Source organism: Rhinolophus sinicus, linkage group LG05 (assembly GCF_036562045.2).
Source record: "Rhinolophus sinicus isolate RSC01 linkage group LG05, ASM3656204v1, whole genome shotgun sequence".
NCBI lineage: Eukaryota > Metazoa > Chordata > Mammalia > Chiroptera > Rhinolophidae > Rhinolophus > Rhinolophus sinicus.
Window position 1 is genome coordinate 104415188 of NC_133755.1, and position 19066 is coordinate 104434253.

The 19066-nt window shown below is 34.1% G+C and overlaps 1 pseudogene; it reads left to right on the forward strand.

The window, feature by feature from the left end:
• Positions 1-18434, forward strand: part of LOC109450872 (alpha-catulin) — a 71744-nt pseudogene extending 53310 nt beyond the window's left edge.
• Positions 18435-19066: the final 632 nt, after the last annotated feature.

The following is a 19066-nucleotide window of genomic DNA, read 5'->3' on the forward strand; positions in this document are numbered from 1 at the left end:
TCTATATCTATCTATCTATCTATCTATCTATCTATCTATCTATCTATCTATCTATCTATCATCTATCTATACATGTATAGAATACAAGCTCTTTATAAGCCATGCATATCGAAAATATCTTCTCCAATTCTGTAAATTTTCTTGACAGTCTCATAAGAGCGAGTTTTGATGAACATACGTGTATGTTCTTAATTTTAATGTAGGTCAATTTATGAATTGTTTCCTTTATGGTTATAATTAGTACTTTTTATGTCATTTTAAAGATATTTCGACTTGTGTCAAAGTTAGTAATAAAATTATTCTCTTATATGATCTTCTGTAAGTTTTATATAAGATCTATGAAGGTCGGACAATCAAGTTCATGAACTTGTTGCAACGCTGTTGCTAACCTTTTTTGAAATCAGAGGGATTATTCATTACAAATTTGTTCCAACTGGGCAAACCAAGTTTACTGTTTGAAAGTGCTGGAAAAGCTGCGTGAAAAAGTTAGTTGACCTGAATTTTTTTGCCAACAATTCATAGCTCCTGTATTACGACAATGCACCAGCTCACATGGCACTGTCTGTGAGGGAGTTATTAGCCAGTAAACAAATAACTGTATTGGAACACCCTCTCTACTTACCTGATCTGGCCTCCAATGACTTCTTTCTTTACCTGAAGATAATGGAAATATTGAAAGGAACACATTTTGATGACATTCAGGACATCAAGGGTAATATGACGATAGCTCTGATGGCCATTCCAGAAAAAAGAGTTTTAAAATTGCTTTGAAGTGTGGACTAGGCGCTGACATCAGTGCATATCTTCCCAAGGGGAGTACGTCGAAGGTGACTAGTGATATTCAGCAATGAGGTATGCAGCACTTTTTCTAGGATTGTTTACAAACTTAATTGTGAGACCTCTCGCACATGCGCACGAGCATGTATTGTGTGTTTGTGTGTGTGTGTATACATATATATGACACTTCTTTTTACCTTTGCCATATATATATATATATATACCTGTATCTATATTTATCTATAGCTATCTATATAGAAAGGGTATATATATATATATATATATATATATATATATATATATATATATATATCAAAGGTGAAAAGAAGTGTCTTTTTTTCCCCATAATATTCCAATTTGTATTATTCTGGATAGGACTTGAAAGCTCTAGAAAGTCTCATTATTAAGCCATTGAACAAAGTTCATCCTGTTGTTTCATTAAAAAGATACTTGAAGATCCTTAGTGAAGACATGTGAAGTTAGCCTTTTTTTGAGATAATTCTTTATACTTTTAGGTTGTGTAGTAATTTTTTTCAATAAATCATTTATGTCTTAGATTTTTCTGAATACTTACCAGAAAATATTTTGAAATGCTATAAAATTTACAGTTCTCAAATTTTGTTTATTCTAGTGAAGTCATTGATTATATGTCCTGATTTAGATTTATTAAATATAGAAAATATTTCTTAGAACAATGAACTGTAATCATAACTTGCAAGACAATGGACTCTAGTTTCTAGATATCATAGCCTTTTTGAGAGATAATCCTAACACTTTTGAGTCTAAAATTCATATATAGATTATATGTTTGTACATAGTATATATATATATTATATATATATATATACACACATATATATATATATACACACATATATATATATACACTTATTTCATGTTTCTGTTTGCCAAATGTTTTTAAGCACATTAAATGTGTTAACACAATCTTTATAACAACTCTTTGATATCTTTGGTATTATTAATATTATTCCATTTTACAGAACATGAGGCACAGAGTTGTTAAGTAACTGCCCAAATGGCAGAGCTAGGCAGTCCAGCTCCAGCGTAGTTTTCTTAATAATTGGATTATACTGTACTTGAGATTTCATATCAATAATTTCCGTCCTTGACTGATCTTGTTTGTTTTTTCCTTTACCTCTGGCTACCAGAAGCAAGCTTGTTCCCCACTAGGCCATTCCCTGATGTAATTACATCAGAAGCAGAGTTGTAGCTCTTATTGGCTTATTTCTTCATAAATTTCAATCATAGAAATAGAGGCTAACTGTTCTTAATATAATTGTTTTATTTCAAGAGAAGTTTAACGAATCACATCATTCTAGGTCAAGGGTTGGCAAACTATGACCATGAGCCAAATTCTGCCCTTGTCCGGTGTTGTGAGTAAAGTTTTTTTTTTAATAAAAAAACACAGTCACATTTATTTATTTATTTTTGCCTGTGGCTGCTTTCATTTTATACTGGCAACATTGACCACTTGTGACAGAGACTGTACGGCCTGCAAAATTATTTATTCTCTGGCCATCACAGAAAAAAAATTGTCAACCTCTGTTCTGTTGCTGATTAAATAGACCCAGGGGAAAAAAATTCTTTGATTCAAGTTACATTTTGACTAAACCCTTGAAATCTGTACCGTTTTGCTTTTACTTATCAGAGGAAGAAAGTATAACAATGTTTAACAGAATAATTTCCTAAAATAAGGTTTCGATACCTACTAATTTTTTATCACAACCATCAAAGTTGAGTAAATCACAAACAGGACTTACGGACTATCCTAATCAAGTGCTACCTCTGTGCAAGGACTCGTTGGAGTACTGAGGAGGATGTTGGAATAGAGGTGTAAAACACATTTCCAGATTATGAGATGGTCCCTCTTTAGTGACGACATGGATGCATAAGCACAGATTCCTGGTGTAAGGAATCCCTCTACTCAGGATTGGTTCTTAATTTATACTCTATTACAAGACCTATCAGTCAGCTTTCTCATAGAATCATGGACATAGTATCTCTCCACTAAATGGTGAGAAGAGGGATACAGATCATCTCTTACTCATCTTTGTACCCCTCACAGTGCCTAGCAGGGTGTGGTATACTTTCTAGGCACTGAGTTAAAATTTATCGAATTTGACTGTGATGCACCAAAAGGATAAGATACAATGAAAAGCAATCTCTACATTGAGGGGCAATATATGAATTCATCCACCCATGCTATCAACCCTACACTTTCCCATATTCATCTGGACAAAGATATTCAAACAATTTTACGGTGTACATTGCGAAAATTGATTGAAACAACTAAACAAACTTTTCTTTTATAAGAAATGAAGATGCTTTTTAATATGATGTCAGGAAATACTGTGGGATTTCGGTGGTGTTGGCATCAGTATCTAATGAACATATTGTGCATTCTGCTGAGAACCATTTTATAAAGGCAGATGTTATGATACTTTAGATTTAATTTGTTTTCTTCAGCAATATCAGAAATCTCTTCTTTTAGCCCTCCCTAAATACACAAAACAGGAGGCCCCAATAATCCTACTTGTTTTGTCAATTCCTGCCTGGAATAAATACCAAAGACTACTCCTTCTTTTGCTTTCTTTCTTAAATACAAACATTAAATAATATAAAGTTTCCTTCTGAATCCCGTTCTCCCACTGGAGTTGCTCATGTAATTTGCCTCCTGTAACTTGGTCAGATTTCCGCTTCTAATTCTCAAAGATCACATATTTCCAAAGGGCATGCTTATATCTTTTCAAAGAAGCAGCACAGAATGGATTCAACTGCACAGTAATATATCCCATGACGAACCCTCCTGATTGATACCGCTTGCCACATAGAGCTCATTTTCTGAAAGTGCACCTAAAGAATTTTGTGTGGTCTCATCCCTTCTCCCGTGACCTATTAGTAGCTTCTTTGACTGGCTTCCAGAATTCTGAATTGGTTCAGTGGCAGATTCAAAAAGCTTTCTTTCATCTTGACTGCTGTTCTCAGAGCTGCCTCTTTCCCACAGAGAGTTCTTTTTTAAACTATCTTTTCTAAGGATTTTTACTATACCCCCATAAGGACTCAAGTTTTATCTTCCTTTTATTCCTTTTCAACATCAATTAGTTGGTGAGGCAAACTGAGAAAAGATAAATCTACGTTTTTGAACTAGGAATATAATTCAAAGCTGACATTGGCTTACAACCTGCTATTTCTCTATCCTTTTCCCTTTAATATTTGGTGATACAAAATACAAATGTTCCATAAGTGTTTGTAGAATGGAACTGAGTTTTTGTTGAAATAGTCAGGAATGGAAAAAATGGTAAAATTAAAAAAAACCCAAACAAACCAAAAAAAACAAAAACAAACAAAAACAAAACAAAAACAACCCAGACAAAAATCAACCCCTAGACTCTAAAGTGAAACATCTGTTTTAATTTCCTCACTACATCTAATTGCTCCTATACATAATATATTGATTGCAAAGGAAAGAAAATTAGTCCTTAAGTCAAGTTAAGGGACACCTTTTATAAACTATGGGTGTCTAACTGAATCACAAAAAACTGTGTGTTCATCTGTTGTGAGGCTTCTATGACTTTGACAAATTCTAAGAGAAGTGAAAGCAGCAACCCCATGAAACATTCTGCTGAGGTATTCCCAGCAGTGTAGGGTTGAATTACCACTTTACCAATGAACAAAAAGAACGCTTTACAGACAAAAATATTTTCTCCATTCAGAGGCTATGACACTCCCAGGAGTAAACAGCTTTGATGTGTCCAGTGCTGTGACAACAATTACATAAGACAAGGACAGAAATTGATAACCATTATAATGGCACTGGTTTTTTACTAATAATTTCTAGTTTGATTTTTTTGGTAGGTCAATAGATATGAAAGGCAAAAATAATCCTATTGCGCTAATATCAGCTTGGGTTTTTTTCATGGTTTAAATGAAAGTACTGACTTGTACCCAGTTTACATGTGCTTGGCATGCATTTCTATGGCCTTCAAAAAGAGCACAGCATGCGGCTGTGTAGACATGAGCCAGGGGCAAGGGCCCAGGAGAGAATTTCCAGAGGTTGGCTGCTTCTCTGGCTGTGTTGGTAAAAACACACTTTCCACACAGAAACACCTTCCAATTCTATATAACTTAAAAGATTGCAGAGCCAGAAAATCATTTTGCTTTGTGGGTTTAAATTATTATGTTTATGTCTTTTGTTCTGTTTTTGTTGTTGTTTTCCTTGCAATGCACTATTACCTCCAAATTTCATGGTCGTCTACCACTATTTAAGTATTGTATATAAAACCAAGTTTTCTTTTTAAAATCTCCCCCTCCTTCTCCTCCTCCATCTTTTTTCTCTCTCTCTCCTTTAACATTAATAAATCAGACATCTTAAAGCTGTCATTTAAACGTGGGTGCTTACGCTCCTGGGAAATAAATAATGGTGGCCTAGTTCTGACAAGTTAGTTTTTTTCTAAAATATAACATAAATTCTCAGTTTTAACTTAATGTTCAAAACTTCTAATTGTAACTGGTTTTCCAAAAATGCTTCTTTTAGGCATTTTATTTATTGTCAAACAATAGAAAGGTTTTAATTTCGTTTAGAAAATACAGCATGATGAATCAATTTTGCAAAATGCTTCAAAGTAAAGGAAGAAATCATTTGGGAAACAGAGTTGCCCTGCTGTAGGTGATGTATCTGAGTACTGAAGACATGAAACCTCCAGTACAATGAATTGTTAAAACTATTGCACATTCCTTTTAAAAGAGATAAAACTATTGTCACATTTGGAATATTGCAAGCAATACACTTTAGTGATGTTCAGCCATAGGAGAAAGAGGCCTGTAAATTCTGGTTACAGAGATCCTTGTGACATAACATAGAGAATGCTGGATATAGAGGCATTTCCTAAAACAAATACTGTTAATAGTACTTTTTCCCAAACCAGCTAATTTTAAGATAATGCTACAAGAGTGATAGGAATTTTATCAATTGTCAAATGAATTCCAGCTTTGGAATGCCTTTTTCCAAGTTACCAAGTATTGAATGCAATTCATATTTGGTGATTTATATTATACAAATATGTTCTGAAACATTTGCAGCATTTATGTTTTACTGCTATAGCCATATGCCATCAAAATCATATGCTTGTTATATTCTCCCTTGCTGGTTCAAGGCCTGTTTGTAAGTCATGTTCCACTGAATGACTCATAAATGAAAGAAACTTCTAAAGAAAACTAGAAAGAACCAAGATTTGCTTTTGGTAATGCCTCATGCGCTAGTCTAGAAAAGTTTCCCCACGATATTTAAATGAATAATTCATTGATTCAATAGGTTAACATTTGAGAAAGAAACATAATATGCAGGAGGTCAAATATTTAATACTCACTGTAGAGAATAGTTCCATTCACAGTGTTTCTTTTTATAGTCAAGTAGATGGTAACAATTCTGTCATGTTTCTTCAGGAAAACCTTCAACCCATTCAGGGTTGTAAGAAAAGGCAATTCTAAACAGGAATTCCTGTTGAAAGATGGAAAAAATAAACCTACATCTAAAAAAGAAAGTTATATTAATATGTTCAGATATATTATATTGCTAATCAAGTAGATAATAACATAACTTTAATAGCATTCATTGAAAAATATAAAAACTGGTATTTACAAATATTATTTAGGCCTGACTTTAAAAAAATGTAGATATATAAGTATAATAAATTTGTAAAGTTACTGTTTCAAATAGTTAACCACCAGTCCAGATGAAAAGACTCAAAATAAGAATTATAAAATTTGTGTTTATGGATGAGCTTTAATTGTGAATAAACACTTAAAATGTATGAAAATATTCCTGAATATGTGAAATAAGAGTTTTTGTTAGATTCTTAGTCTGTGGTACCAATGTCTGCATATCAAATTATACACTTAAAATTGATGAATTTTATTTGATGTAATGACACCTCAATAAAAAAGTTTAAAAAAAAATCTATGACACAAAAAGTTTAGATAATTGTCACATTCTTTTTATTAATATTCATTAATATTTAGTGCTTTTCAATAATAGACAAGATATAAGTAGTATTACTACAATATATGAAGTTACTAATAATTTTTAGAGCTATCCTTTCAGAATTCTTAATCTTTTAGATGATTAATCTCATAAAATCTTGAGGTATATACAATTTAAAAAATATTTATTTTATTATTATATATCTATATTTAGATCTTGGTACACTGAACAAGTGTAAATTATAAGATGTTGGAATTGGAACTTAATTTCTGCCTCTCACAATGAGGGAAGTTTTCTTATCAGTAATACTTCCTTTGTAAGTTAAATAATGATTCAAAAACTAATATCCAGTCTGAGAAATTTATCAACACTAAATTTTCCTTCATAGATATGATTTCCCCTAACCCTCTCCATCAATCAGCCAAGGCCTGTAGAGTGCCTGCTGCCATGAGGGGTAAGAAGAAGCTGGTTTCTACTCTTTTTCCCTTCTTACCACCTCCATCAGGCTAGTTGCTATTTCTGACCCTTCCAGCTTTGAGTGGGAGAAGGAAAGGAGAGAGAAGCACACAGTAAAAAAGGGCTGTTAGAGCTGGTGATTAATACTGTTATTAGCAGGCCCATACACTCCAGGAATAGCAGATGTTTAAAATGGACTGTTTCTTTCATGGTAGAAGTGTCAGATAAAATACAAGATTCTCAGTATATGAAATTTCAATTTCAGATAAACAACAGATGATATTTTAGTATAAGTATGTCCCAAACATTGCATGGGATATACTAAAAAATTATTTGTTGTTTTTTGAAATTCAAATTTAACCAAGTGTTCTCTATTTTTAGTTGTTAAATCTGGCAACCCTATGATTCATGAGGATTTGTGCATTCTTTAGAAACCCTTTACCAACTGCAATCCCTAGGACTTGTGCTATAACCTGCTTTTGGCTTGTTACTTTTAACTTGATCCCACTCTGATTTTTTATGTTATATGCAGATTCCTGTGTTGACAGTCACTTTCCTATGTCAAAGAAAAAGTTGCACTGGACAGAGTTAAACAGGAAAAAAAGACTTCATACAAGACTAATGCAATGACGGAGAGAGGCCAGAATTCAGTCTTTGCTCAACTCTTCTGAAACAACAGTGAGAGTTTTAAGCTTAAGAGCTGAGATGAGGAGACCATAGACTACCTCTTTTGTTAATTGGCCTTACCCTCAAACATAAGCCTTCTCATGTCTTCATAACAGTAGGTAGTTTACAACTTGAAGCAAGGCATTGAAGTTAGGCTCCTTCCCTCCCACACAAACCGACAGATAGGGCCACTATCTTGATGATTACATTTGAAGAGATAGGTCCAGGTTTCTGGAGAGGGACATTCCAGCAGGCAAGAAGCTTTTGAAAAATTTACATTTCAGGGAGCAGGGGGAGGGAAGAAAGAACGTACAATAGAAAATTTTCTAAAATAAATGCTCAGAAAAAAAGTGAGGTCAGGGGCTTAGAGTCAGGAAGAAGAATGTCTAAAGTCCAGTCAAGCTGAAGGAATGTTATAATTGTCTTCATCACCTGACTAGAAAAACCACTTGGGCAGAACATAAAATGACTTAGGTCAAATCTCTTTTTGGATGGATCCATACCCACTTCATGGTAAACATGCCTACATTCCTTGCCCTAATGTCTGTGGGGGTATATTTAATTTTCAAATGGGGTTATAGTTGATTTTCAGTTTCCTCTCTGTCTCTGTCTCTGTCTCTCTACCTCTACCTCTATTTATCTCTATCATATCATCTCTCCACAACACACATGTACACAGAGTCTGCTCTGCTTTCTCAGGAGTGAATGAATACATGACTGTTGGTCCATGGTGTTCCTTTCCAAGTGATCTAGTTTTAGCTACCCCCAAACGTTGTCAGATGTGATGGGTGCAAGAAGGTAAATAAAAAGTGAGGTCGACAAAATAGTTTTCTACAAAACCATTGCCCTCAAAATCATGTCTTTAAAATTTTTTCTTCTCTTCAAATGCTGCCCCTTTTTATATCAAGAGTATTTCCTAGTTAAGTCCTGCTTTTAGATAGGACACCTCATTTTGTTTACAGCATTATACCCTGGGTGTGAAAGGTTTATTTTTAACATTCTGTTATGCCCATAATTTTATATTGTTAGATACAAATAATACAATTTATCTGTTAGCAAATTGCTTGATTAAAATTTTATGTATCCCATATTTTTACAATTTCTTATTCTTCTACACACAATCTTGAACTCCTTGAAATGATCTAACTTGCTCTTTATTTTACTCTTTCATTTTTTTTCTTTCAAAGGTTTTTAGGCCTGGTTAGCAAAACCTTCATCAGTGTTTATATACCTGGAAATATCTGTAATACTTAATACTTATTTTTACTAAAACTTTCTCCTTCCTTGTCTCTCATGACACTGTATTACAACTTGACTCTCTTCTTACCTGCCTGATAGCTGCTTTTCAGACTGTTCACTCAACCATCCCATAATGCAATTTCCAAAGCTCTATCCTGGCTCATAGAGCTCATCTATATTTTTTCTAAATCTGCTCCTCCTCCACTTTCTTACTCATAGCACTATTCTCCCAGGCTTAGAAACCTAGCATCATTATCCACCCATCTCTTCTCAAACTAGTTGCTGGTTTCTGTCACCTCTTTCTTAGATCAAATCTTGTAACTTTCCTTCTGCTACTGCTGCCCTTATTTAAGTTCTCATGACATTTCAACTCAACTGTTGGCAACAGCTTCTTTCTAGTTGGCCTCCCTTCCTATAGCATCTGTTAGCTGTCACTGCTGTCACGTCAACTTTACTCAGTTATAATCATCTAAGATCTTTGGTCAAAATACTTCAGAATAATCCATCTGCTTTTGAAGTAAACTAGGCCCTCTACAGTCATATTTTTCAGTGCTCCCCCACACACCCACCGATCAGTAAAGTTGAACTACATGTCCTTCTGTGGCTGTACTTCTGTTCAGACTGTTCTATCTGTCTGGAATGCCCTTCTGCATAATCCTAGGTATATAAATCTTCCCTTAATTCCAGTCTCACCTTGAATATCCCCCCAAATTTGAACCCCCTATACTATTGCATCTAAAACTCTGTGCATGCATGTTTTCTACCTTACGTTACAGTTGTTATAAATGTTAGGTAGAAATGATAAAATAGTAAATCTGTTAGTTTGGATAAGGGAGGTAAATTAACTTTCATTAGTAGAAATAGAATACTCTAAGTAAATGAATTCTCAAAAGACATGGGGAAAATATGAGTTAAGGAGATGAGTTTGCTTTCTTGGGACCAGAAACACCCATGACACAGTTGGAGTTTGACCAGATGGAGTAGAATGTTTAACAGGTACAGAACTGCACATGCACCACTTTTTAATGTATTATAAGAAAAACAATATGCCCATCAAGTTAAAAGGCAATGTAGGTAGCTCTACACTGGAGGAAGTTTGGGTGAGAAATTTGCATGTGGCTATGGCACAGGAAAATGGTTAAGATCATAAAGAGACGGACTTGGGTTTTAAATTAATAGAATCTTTAGCTTACAATTTGGCAACTATTTAATTTTGCATATCTGTTGACTCTACCATAATACATTTTAGACACTGTTTCTCTCTATTGCTTTTAACTATCCTATTTGGAGTCACTGAGTGATTCCAATATTTATTGAATGATTACTACATACTAGGAATATAATGGTGAGCAAAACAGACAAAGATCTCACCTTCAGGAAGCTTAGATTCTAGCTCATGGGACAAAACCCCAAGCTAGAAATTGATGGGATTTATTCTACTGATGTAGTAGATTTTTTCCTCGGTTCTGGGAAGAAATGCCACCCTATTTGCTTAACCATTTTTCCTGACGTTTGCTGTCACCAAGGAGGATTGAGCCTAATGTACAATGTAAGACGAGGTAAAAGGGAGAGTCTAACAAAAACCTATTTCATCTACCCTCCCGTACTATTCATTCTCTTGTGGAATGACCTTTGATTCATCTTTACATTCTCCTACGGCAGGACCAGTTATGCACATTGTGGGCAAATATATTCTTAAACAAATACAACTATAGCTAACATAATTATTTGTGGTAGTTAAAAAAGAGAGAAAAAATATTCTCATAATTAAAATTAGATGAGGAAGGATTATAGAGATGGGATTCTAGCATTTTTCTTGTGGTTGAGCTTTTCACATTATTGATAAATCCATAGGAAAAGTTCTGTAACAGGAGACTCTTTACATAAGGGTTCATATGTGAACAAAATTATTTGGATCCGTACTCTGCTTTTACTTATTCTGAGAAGCAGTGAACTCACTAAGAGCAGCAAAAGTGTAATTCAATTTGCTTTAAAAAAATGACTTCCACGTTACTTTGCAGGAGCATATCTATTGTATAACCAGGCACACCTGCCTACTTCCTAGCTCACACACTTCTTGAACCTTTTTTTCAGAGTTGACAGGTTTTATAAAAATTATGACAGGAAACAACAATTATGAACAATAAACATTTGTTATTGAATTGCTTTCTAACCATATTAATTTTCATTATCATCATGTTTAGTGAATATGTTGGAAAACAGAACTGCCCTGAATGTGGAAAACAAGACTAATTGGGGTTAGGCGGAGTGTTTTCCCGCTGCTTCCAAAAGCCTCTTCAGGCAATGCTATTTGAACACACTCCAAATTTATTTCTCTTCCAATTATAAATGGAAAAAAAAAACACCCACAGGGTTTTTATATGAAAATATGTACTAAACATCTTACAAACTATGTCATATAGTAGTTAATTAGCGGCTTCTGTTTACAACTTAGACATCTGTAATGTTTAAATGTCTTAAAAGATTACATAGGCTGATATAGCTAATTATATTAACTTTTATATGGTTAACAAAATTTAAAATCAGTTCTGCTTCTTGGGAAAATCTAATAAATTAATCCAGAGGGAGGATTTTTTAAATCCCTAAATTCTATTATATGAAAACAAACTCTCAACTTGTCAATGGAAGGTGTGAAATCACAATACTGAGCTTGAAGCACCTTATGTTAAAAATATGGATGTATTTAGTTTTTTTCACCCAAAATACTTGTATAGTATGAATTTGAACCACTGTCAATTAATAACTCATTGAAAATTCATCCAGAGGAGCACCATGGAGTATTTTATGATAAAGAAAACACAGAAGAGATTAGTGTCTTTACCTTGAACAGAATAAAACTGAACAACATGAATGTTATTCATTCTGAATAGAAATGGAACTCCTTTATCTATAGTATGAATTACAATCCTCTCAGCCTTGTATAAAGGTTATCTATGATCTAATCCCCAAAACTGATATACTAGCCTACAATTAAAGCTACAAATGTGATGGATCACAAATTATCCGTCTACAACTTTACTGTAATTCTCAGTACCAGAAGAAACGATATGGTTTGCTATTCCTCCTTTATAATGGAAATAGATTTGACATACTCAACAGAAATTAAAAATTAATATTATTTAAATGTTTTTATTGAGTCTTTTCTTACTTCCTCCAGAAACAACATCATGCAAATTCTATGACTAAGTTCATAAAAAGGAGCTAAGACTGCTGCAATCATTAATAAATATTTTAGTTTTAGTCTAAAAGTATTACATTGCTCCTTTTATGATTCTAATTTTATTAAACCTTGTGATAAAAGGAGTATCACTAATTAATAAGTTCACAGATCTCTCTTGTGAAGGATCACTAAAAAATAATGAATCTAACCAATAATATAATATTCAAAGACACAAAAGTTATAATCATCTATATTATTCCAAAATTATAAAATTAAGGTCCAAGACCCATGAAATAAATATACATATTAACTATGAGAAACTTTAATGTCTTGAAGATTCATATTATATATATAAAGATATACAATACATATACTACTTATATATGTAATATAATGTATAGTACTATACTATAACATATATAAATTATACTAATCAGTCTTATCACATTGTGTAGTTTTGCTTATTTTAGAATTAACAGAAATATTGTAGATTTGGATGGCTGAAGTCTCATGGACTAAATTATTAATTTACTCTGATAATTTCCCCATTAGACATTCACATATATATTAATCCATAAATGTTGATCAACTTGTTAAATGCTTGATAAAAATTATCTGTGACTCTGGTGTTGCTGTTAGTATTGCTGCTATTTTTGCAGCATCTACTTTTCTTCCCCATAGAAAGCACTTGCAAAAATGAAGGCAGAATTAACATTTCTTCATTTGACCACAGACACCTCATTTCTCCGTATGAACCATGAAGAGTTTATTTGCATCTGACCAAAGCAACACACAAGGAAACAATATATGTTAAAAACAAAATAAAACAGAAACTTCTTTCTGATTTTTCATTGTCACCACCAACCTAGCACTGCTGTTTTTCGTCCCTTGGTTTCTCTGTCAAAGAAAGTTTGATTATCATGATCAGCTTTTGACCCTTTCAAAAATTGGAAGCTTTAAAGCTATGACCCTCCCTCCTTCCTCTTACAAAATAAAACTATAAAACATTGCTTAGCACACCAAAAATATCTTCCATTCAGTAAAAATAAAACTAGGACAAGAAAGGTAAAGAACCCTCAATATCTCACATTGAACTTGACATGTTGTCATAATAGCTACCAAACTCTCTCTAGTCTATTCCTATACCGTCTTCTCTTAGTTCAGAAAATTTCCCTGAGTGATCTCATTTGTTCCCATAACTTTACCTACTTTCTAGCTTCTGAAAACTCTCGATTTTTATCTTTAGCACAGATAGCTTCTGACCTTATATGTCAAGCTGCCTACTAGACAGACCCCCTTGGAAAGAACAGAGAGAGGTAAATTAAACTCAAAATATCCGAACAAGTTTGTTGCTTTTTCTCTTTTGAAATTTGATCCTCCTTCTCTATGTCAAGTTGATAACATCTTCCTTGTTATTAACAAAAAATATATACTATTACAACTCTTATTCAACTGTATGGTGATATTTCTCTGTATAACTCACTGTATGACAACTGTGAACTCCTTAAAGGCAGGAATCATGGCTTAATTTTTTTGTGTGTTGCCAGAAAATAGCACAATTTTGGCAGATATTCAATAAATATTTGATGAATGAGTGAACATGCCTCTAACATTTTGTTTTACATTTTAATTTTCATCCACCAAGTTGTTCAAATAGCAATCTTTGCATAAACATCAAACATTCATTTTTTGTTCCCTATCCTCTAACCCTCCACATCATTCATTTCACTGGTTATTTAATTCTGTTGGTTCTCCTTCCCTTGTAATATTGTCTTCATCTTCTGCCTGTACTCTTCTAAATTATTTCTAACTTGTTCTTATGACTTCAGTTTTTCCACTGTTCAATTCCTGTCAAACATATCATATTTAAACACAAATTTGATGATCTCAATTTCTTGCTTGAAGAGTCTTTAATGGTGTCCCATTGCCAGCAAGATAGTAACCTTTTAGTTTGGCAAAAAAGATCATTCTTAACTTACCTTCCAAGACTACATAATTCTCCAAATACCCTATATACTATCCACATTATATTACTCTGAATTTTGAACACTCATTGTTTAGTTGCACTGCCTCTATCAATGCTTCTGTTTACTGGTCTTTGTTTCTTCTTAAATTATATTGGTAATTTTTATTCTTCAAAAAAAAAAAAATCATCTGTTTCAGAGAAGTCTTCAGATCCATTGCCATTGATTTATATTTACATATAGTATCATAAAACTTTTGGAGTATACTTTATCTATGTTTATGTCCTTATTTTATCTCTAATATATCTTTCTTCCCTTCCACCTCCCCAGATTAACCTTGCCTTCTTTTGGATGGCAGAGCAAGTCAAACAAAGCCCGGGCTTCTGTGAAGTTTCAATTAGATTGGTTCTACTCTGTTCTATTTTCTATATAAGGTTTATGAGTAACAGTTTGCTAAATATGTTAGAAAATCATTAATCTAAGGCAAAAAACACAGAAATTCACAAGTAAAGCTATAATTAAGCTGCCAGGTTCCATAACCCAGCCCCCATTGATGGTCCCCAAGCCTGCTCCTATTGTGCTTGGGGTGATCAAACACTAAGGATACAACTCATGTGATTTAAATATGACCACATGATGGGCATCAAAATGTGAATTCATTAATTAAAAATATAACTGTATATAGATTGGCATACTGATATTTTTATGATGATCATATTTGTTTCTATAGCCATGCTACATTGGAAGAAAATTATAATCAGTAAGTCATGGATGATAATATAAATCAGAACCCAGAGTATTAGTGAAATCACAAAAAATAGAAATTTTGACAAAAGGTAATTACAAAAAAATAAAGCACATGAAAAAAGCCCCACCTCATTAGTCCTCAGGAAAATACACATTGCAACCACTACTAGATACATAGTTTTACAGCTTTCAGATAGAGAGAAATTAAAAAGTCTTCACTTGCAAATGTTGGTGAATATGTGGAGTAATTGATACTGTTACATATAGTGGGGGCAAGTAAAAATTTGATAACAACCACATTGGAAAATTACTTGGAAGTTTCTGGCAATAATTATTAAGATATGTATAAACTATCAATCAATTGCTCTCCTAGATCTTTCAAGAGTCTCTTGCATATGTACTCAAGAAGGGATATACAAGAATAATCAGAAGAGTACAGTTTATACAATAAAATAATTACAAAGAAAGTCTAAATTTCCATTAATAGAATGTTGAGAGTATAACTTGTGATGGAACATATACATGAATACTATACAACAGTGAAGTAACTCCTACAAATATCAACATGGGTGAACTGCTAGAGCATAATACTGCGCAAAACAAGCAAGCTGGAAAAAAATAAATAGAGTTGGTATTATTTATACAAAGTTTTAAGACAAATAAAATAATGCTATATATTATTATTTAGTGGTATATACTAAGAGCACAGATAAATGCATGGGATGATAAAGACAAATTCAGTATAGTGCTTATTCCTAAAATGGCAAGCAAGTTACATAAGGGCTTCAAATTTACTTGTGATGTTTTTCCTCTTACACTACTTAGTAGGTCCATAAATGGTTGCTATGCTATTCTTTATGTCCTTTTGGAAAACAGATTATAATAAAGTCATTGGCAATCATGGGGATTAGAATATAGAAAATTATATTAGAATACAGAGAAATAACACTTGTAAGGCCACAATGATGCAATATTTCCAATGGCCCAGTCCTTCCTAATTTGCCTCCTATCCTCATCACTCCACCAAAGCAGCTCTGACTAAAATTATCATTGAGTTCAATGTCTCCATTAAGAACCAGAAGTACAGGCATGGTGGCAGGTGCATCGCCATCACCATGGTGGGCGGGCTGGCTGACAGAGGGCAGGCCCAAGGGGCACAGTGTCTGGGCTGCGTGACCCAAGGAACCAGGGCTTCCTCGCAGGCAGGGCCGGGTCAGTGCGAAGCTATGGCCCATCCAGCTTTGCCTTTAACTCAGAACTTGAGGTCAAAACTCGCTGAGCAGAACAGATGCTGCTCCCGCTGGTTTCTCAGACCACCACACTTATTAATCCTAAAGATAATACCAAAAAGTCTGATAAAACTCTGCAAGCAATCAGCGTGTAGAACAAGCCATCAACTTGGCAGTTGGGAGGCTTGTTAAAGTAGGGGAAGCTGTAGCCAGTGAAAACTGGGACTTGAAAGAAGAAATAAATATTACCTGTATTGAAGCTAAAAAAGCAGGGAAAACAATTGCAGCACTTACAGATGTAAGCAGCTTGAAGCACCCAGAATCTGCTGGCCGTATCACAATTTTTACAGATAAACCAGGAAGTTATAAACGCTGTAAAATTACTTCTTTCTTCAGTGACAAAAGTGTTGTTGCTGGCAGACTGAGTAGTCATTAAGCAGATAATAACATCGAGAAATAAGGTTCTTGCAACTATGGATGGACTAGGGAAAGTAAATTGCTTTTAAGAGTTTGTCCAAATATTCAGTCAATTTGGAAACAAAGTGGTGGAGTTTGCACATCTAACCAGAGATAGACAAAATGTTTTGAAAGATGAAAAGAAAAAGGCAAAAATGGTAGCAGCTAGGGCAGATCTTCAAAAGTGTACAGTGATGTTTCTCACAGCTTCAAAGGTGTGTCTCAGGCACCCCAACTGTGAATTGGCCCATAAAAACAAAGAGGGCGTATTTGACAGGATGAAAGTGGCATTGGATAAGGTCATTGAAATTGTGACTCGACTGCAAACTCAATGGAGATATGGCATTTCATCTATTACTATTTTTACTGGAATTAAATAATTCCAGATGAGTATTGAAACTCTTTGGAAGAATCTTTATTTTCAGTCAAAAGAGAATCTTACAGTGACATTGGAAGCCATCTTGGAGCATACAGAGGACTTTTCTGATTCTGCCTATATTGGCCATGAGCACCGGGAATGCATCTTGGAACTGTTGACTCATGTGAGGATGGAACTGCAGCAGTTCAGTTTCTGTGTGTATTCAAGCTCAAAGCAAGACAACAATAAGCATCACTAAAGAACTGGAACTCAGTATATTGAAACTCAGTCACAGCCTCAATGGATTTAAGAAAGAACTTCATAGTACAGCAACTCAGCTGGCAGCAGATCTGTTAAAATACCATGCTGATCCTGTGGTTCTAAAAGTATTAAAACTTATTGGAATAGAAGGAAATTTAGAAGGTTTGGCTGAATATGCCTGTAAACTCTTGGAACAGAAAAGAGCTTGCTGAGACCTGTCAATTGTTGCGACCTGTATCTGGGATAGAACCTCTTGAAATAACCTGTACACGTACAGAGAAGACATTTCAGGTGACTGACCAACAGATAATTTCTGCTACTGAAACACCAACATTACCTCCATATAGTAAAATTGATAAAAAAAACTTAGATGTATTCTGTGAAGCTGGGAAATCCGAAATCAGTGACATGTCAACACTGCTAAGATAAATCAAGGACGTGTTTGAAGGAAGACAAGGAAAGAAATTTGACTATCTTTTACTTCCAAAGCCAATGAATAATAATGCACACCTGAAATCATTGAAGCCAGACAAACCTGACTCTGAGGAGAAAGCCAAGATAGCAAAGCTTGGACCTAAGCTCGGTTTGCTCACCTCTGATGCCAAGTGCAAGATCAAGTGAGAGAATCAGGAGAATGTGATTGTGTAATATGGACAGAACATGTGCTGTATGGCCTATTCTCTATGTTTATGAACTAGGGGAGATGGGCCAGTGAAAACTGCCCAGGATTTAATTCATTAACTGGAGGTTTTGCAGAAAGGAGCTTGAAGCTTGCTTCAAGTGTACAAGCTTTCCTAAAACAGCTGAAAGATGATGACAAGCTTAAGTAAACAAACTAATTTCTCTATGCCATAAGCTCCAGACAATAACTAAGACACCTCTGCAGAATCAAGAGTATCTAAAGGTTGGTAAGTGTATTACAATGACAAGACTCATGATGGCTATTTTTGTCCACCTTCTCTCACTTCGCTTTAGATTGCTGAAGATGTTTCAGATGGAAAACAACAGATGGGTCTCAGTTACAAATAAAGACTCCATGGATGGTAAAACTAGAGGTTCTTTTGAGGTCAGCTCTCTGAACACTATGTGGCAAAGCTGACATTTTTAGAAAGCAAATAATCCTTTACATTTTTAGAAATTCAATAATTTTACAAAAACAATAGTGAAATCTTGCTTTATTTTCTGATCATGAAACTGATTGTGAAGCTTTTTGACAACTAATAAACGCCATAGTGGTTGTTAAAAAAAAAAAAAGTACAGTCATGGGATTCATATGACATGCCCATTATTTTTTTCTTAAGTTTGACTGGCACAGGAAGTCTTTGAGAATGAGTCTCTGAGAATGACAATGTATAATAATAATAAGCTTCATTAAACATGCTTGCAATGTTTGGTGCTGTCTCAGATGTGATCACTTTAGTAAGCTAATAAACACAGTCTCCTGGCTGTGATACCTAGTATGTAAGTATCGATTCAGCAAAGCCTCTATCTCTGTTCTAATTAGCAGAGAACTCTAGAATTAGTTTGCCTTTGTCTGGAAAGGATAACAATATACCATCACAGCATTGCCTTAAGGGTACATAAATCCTTCAACATTGTATCACAATTTAATCTAGTATGAAATTGTTTGCTTTACTCACCCATAAAATACTTTATCTATTCAGTGATTTCCTATGTTGGTGATATTTTGTTGACAATACCTACTAATGGTACCTGGAAAATAGAAAGTAT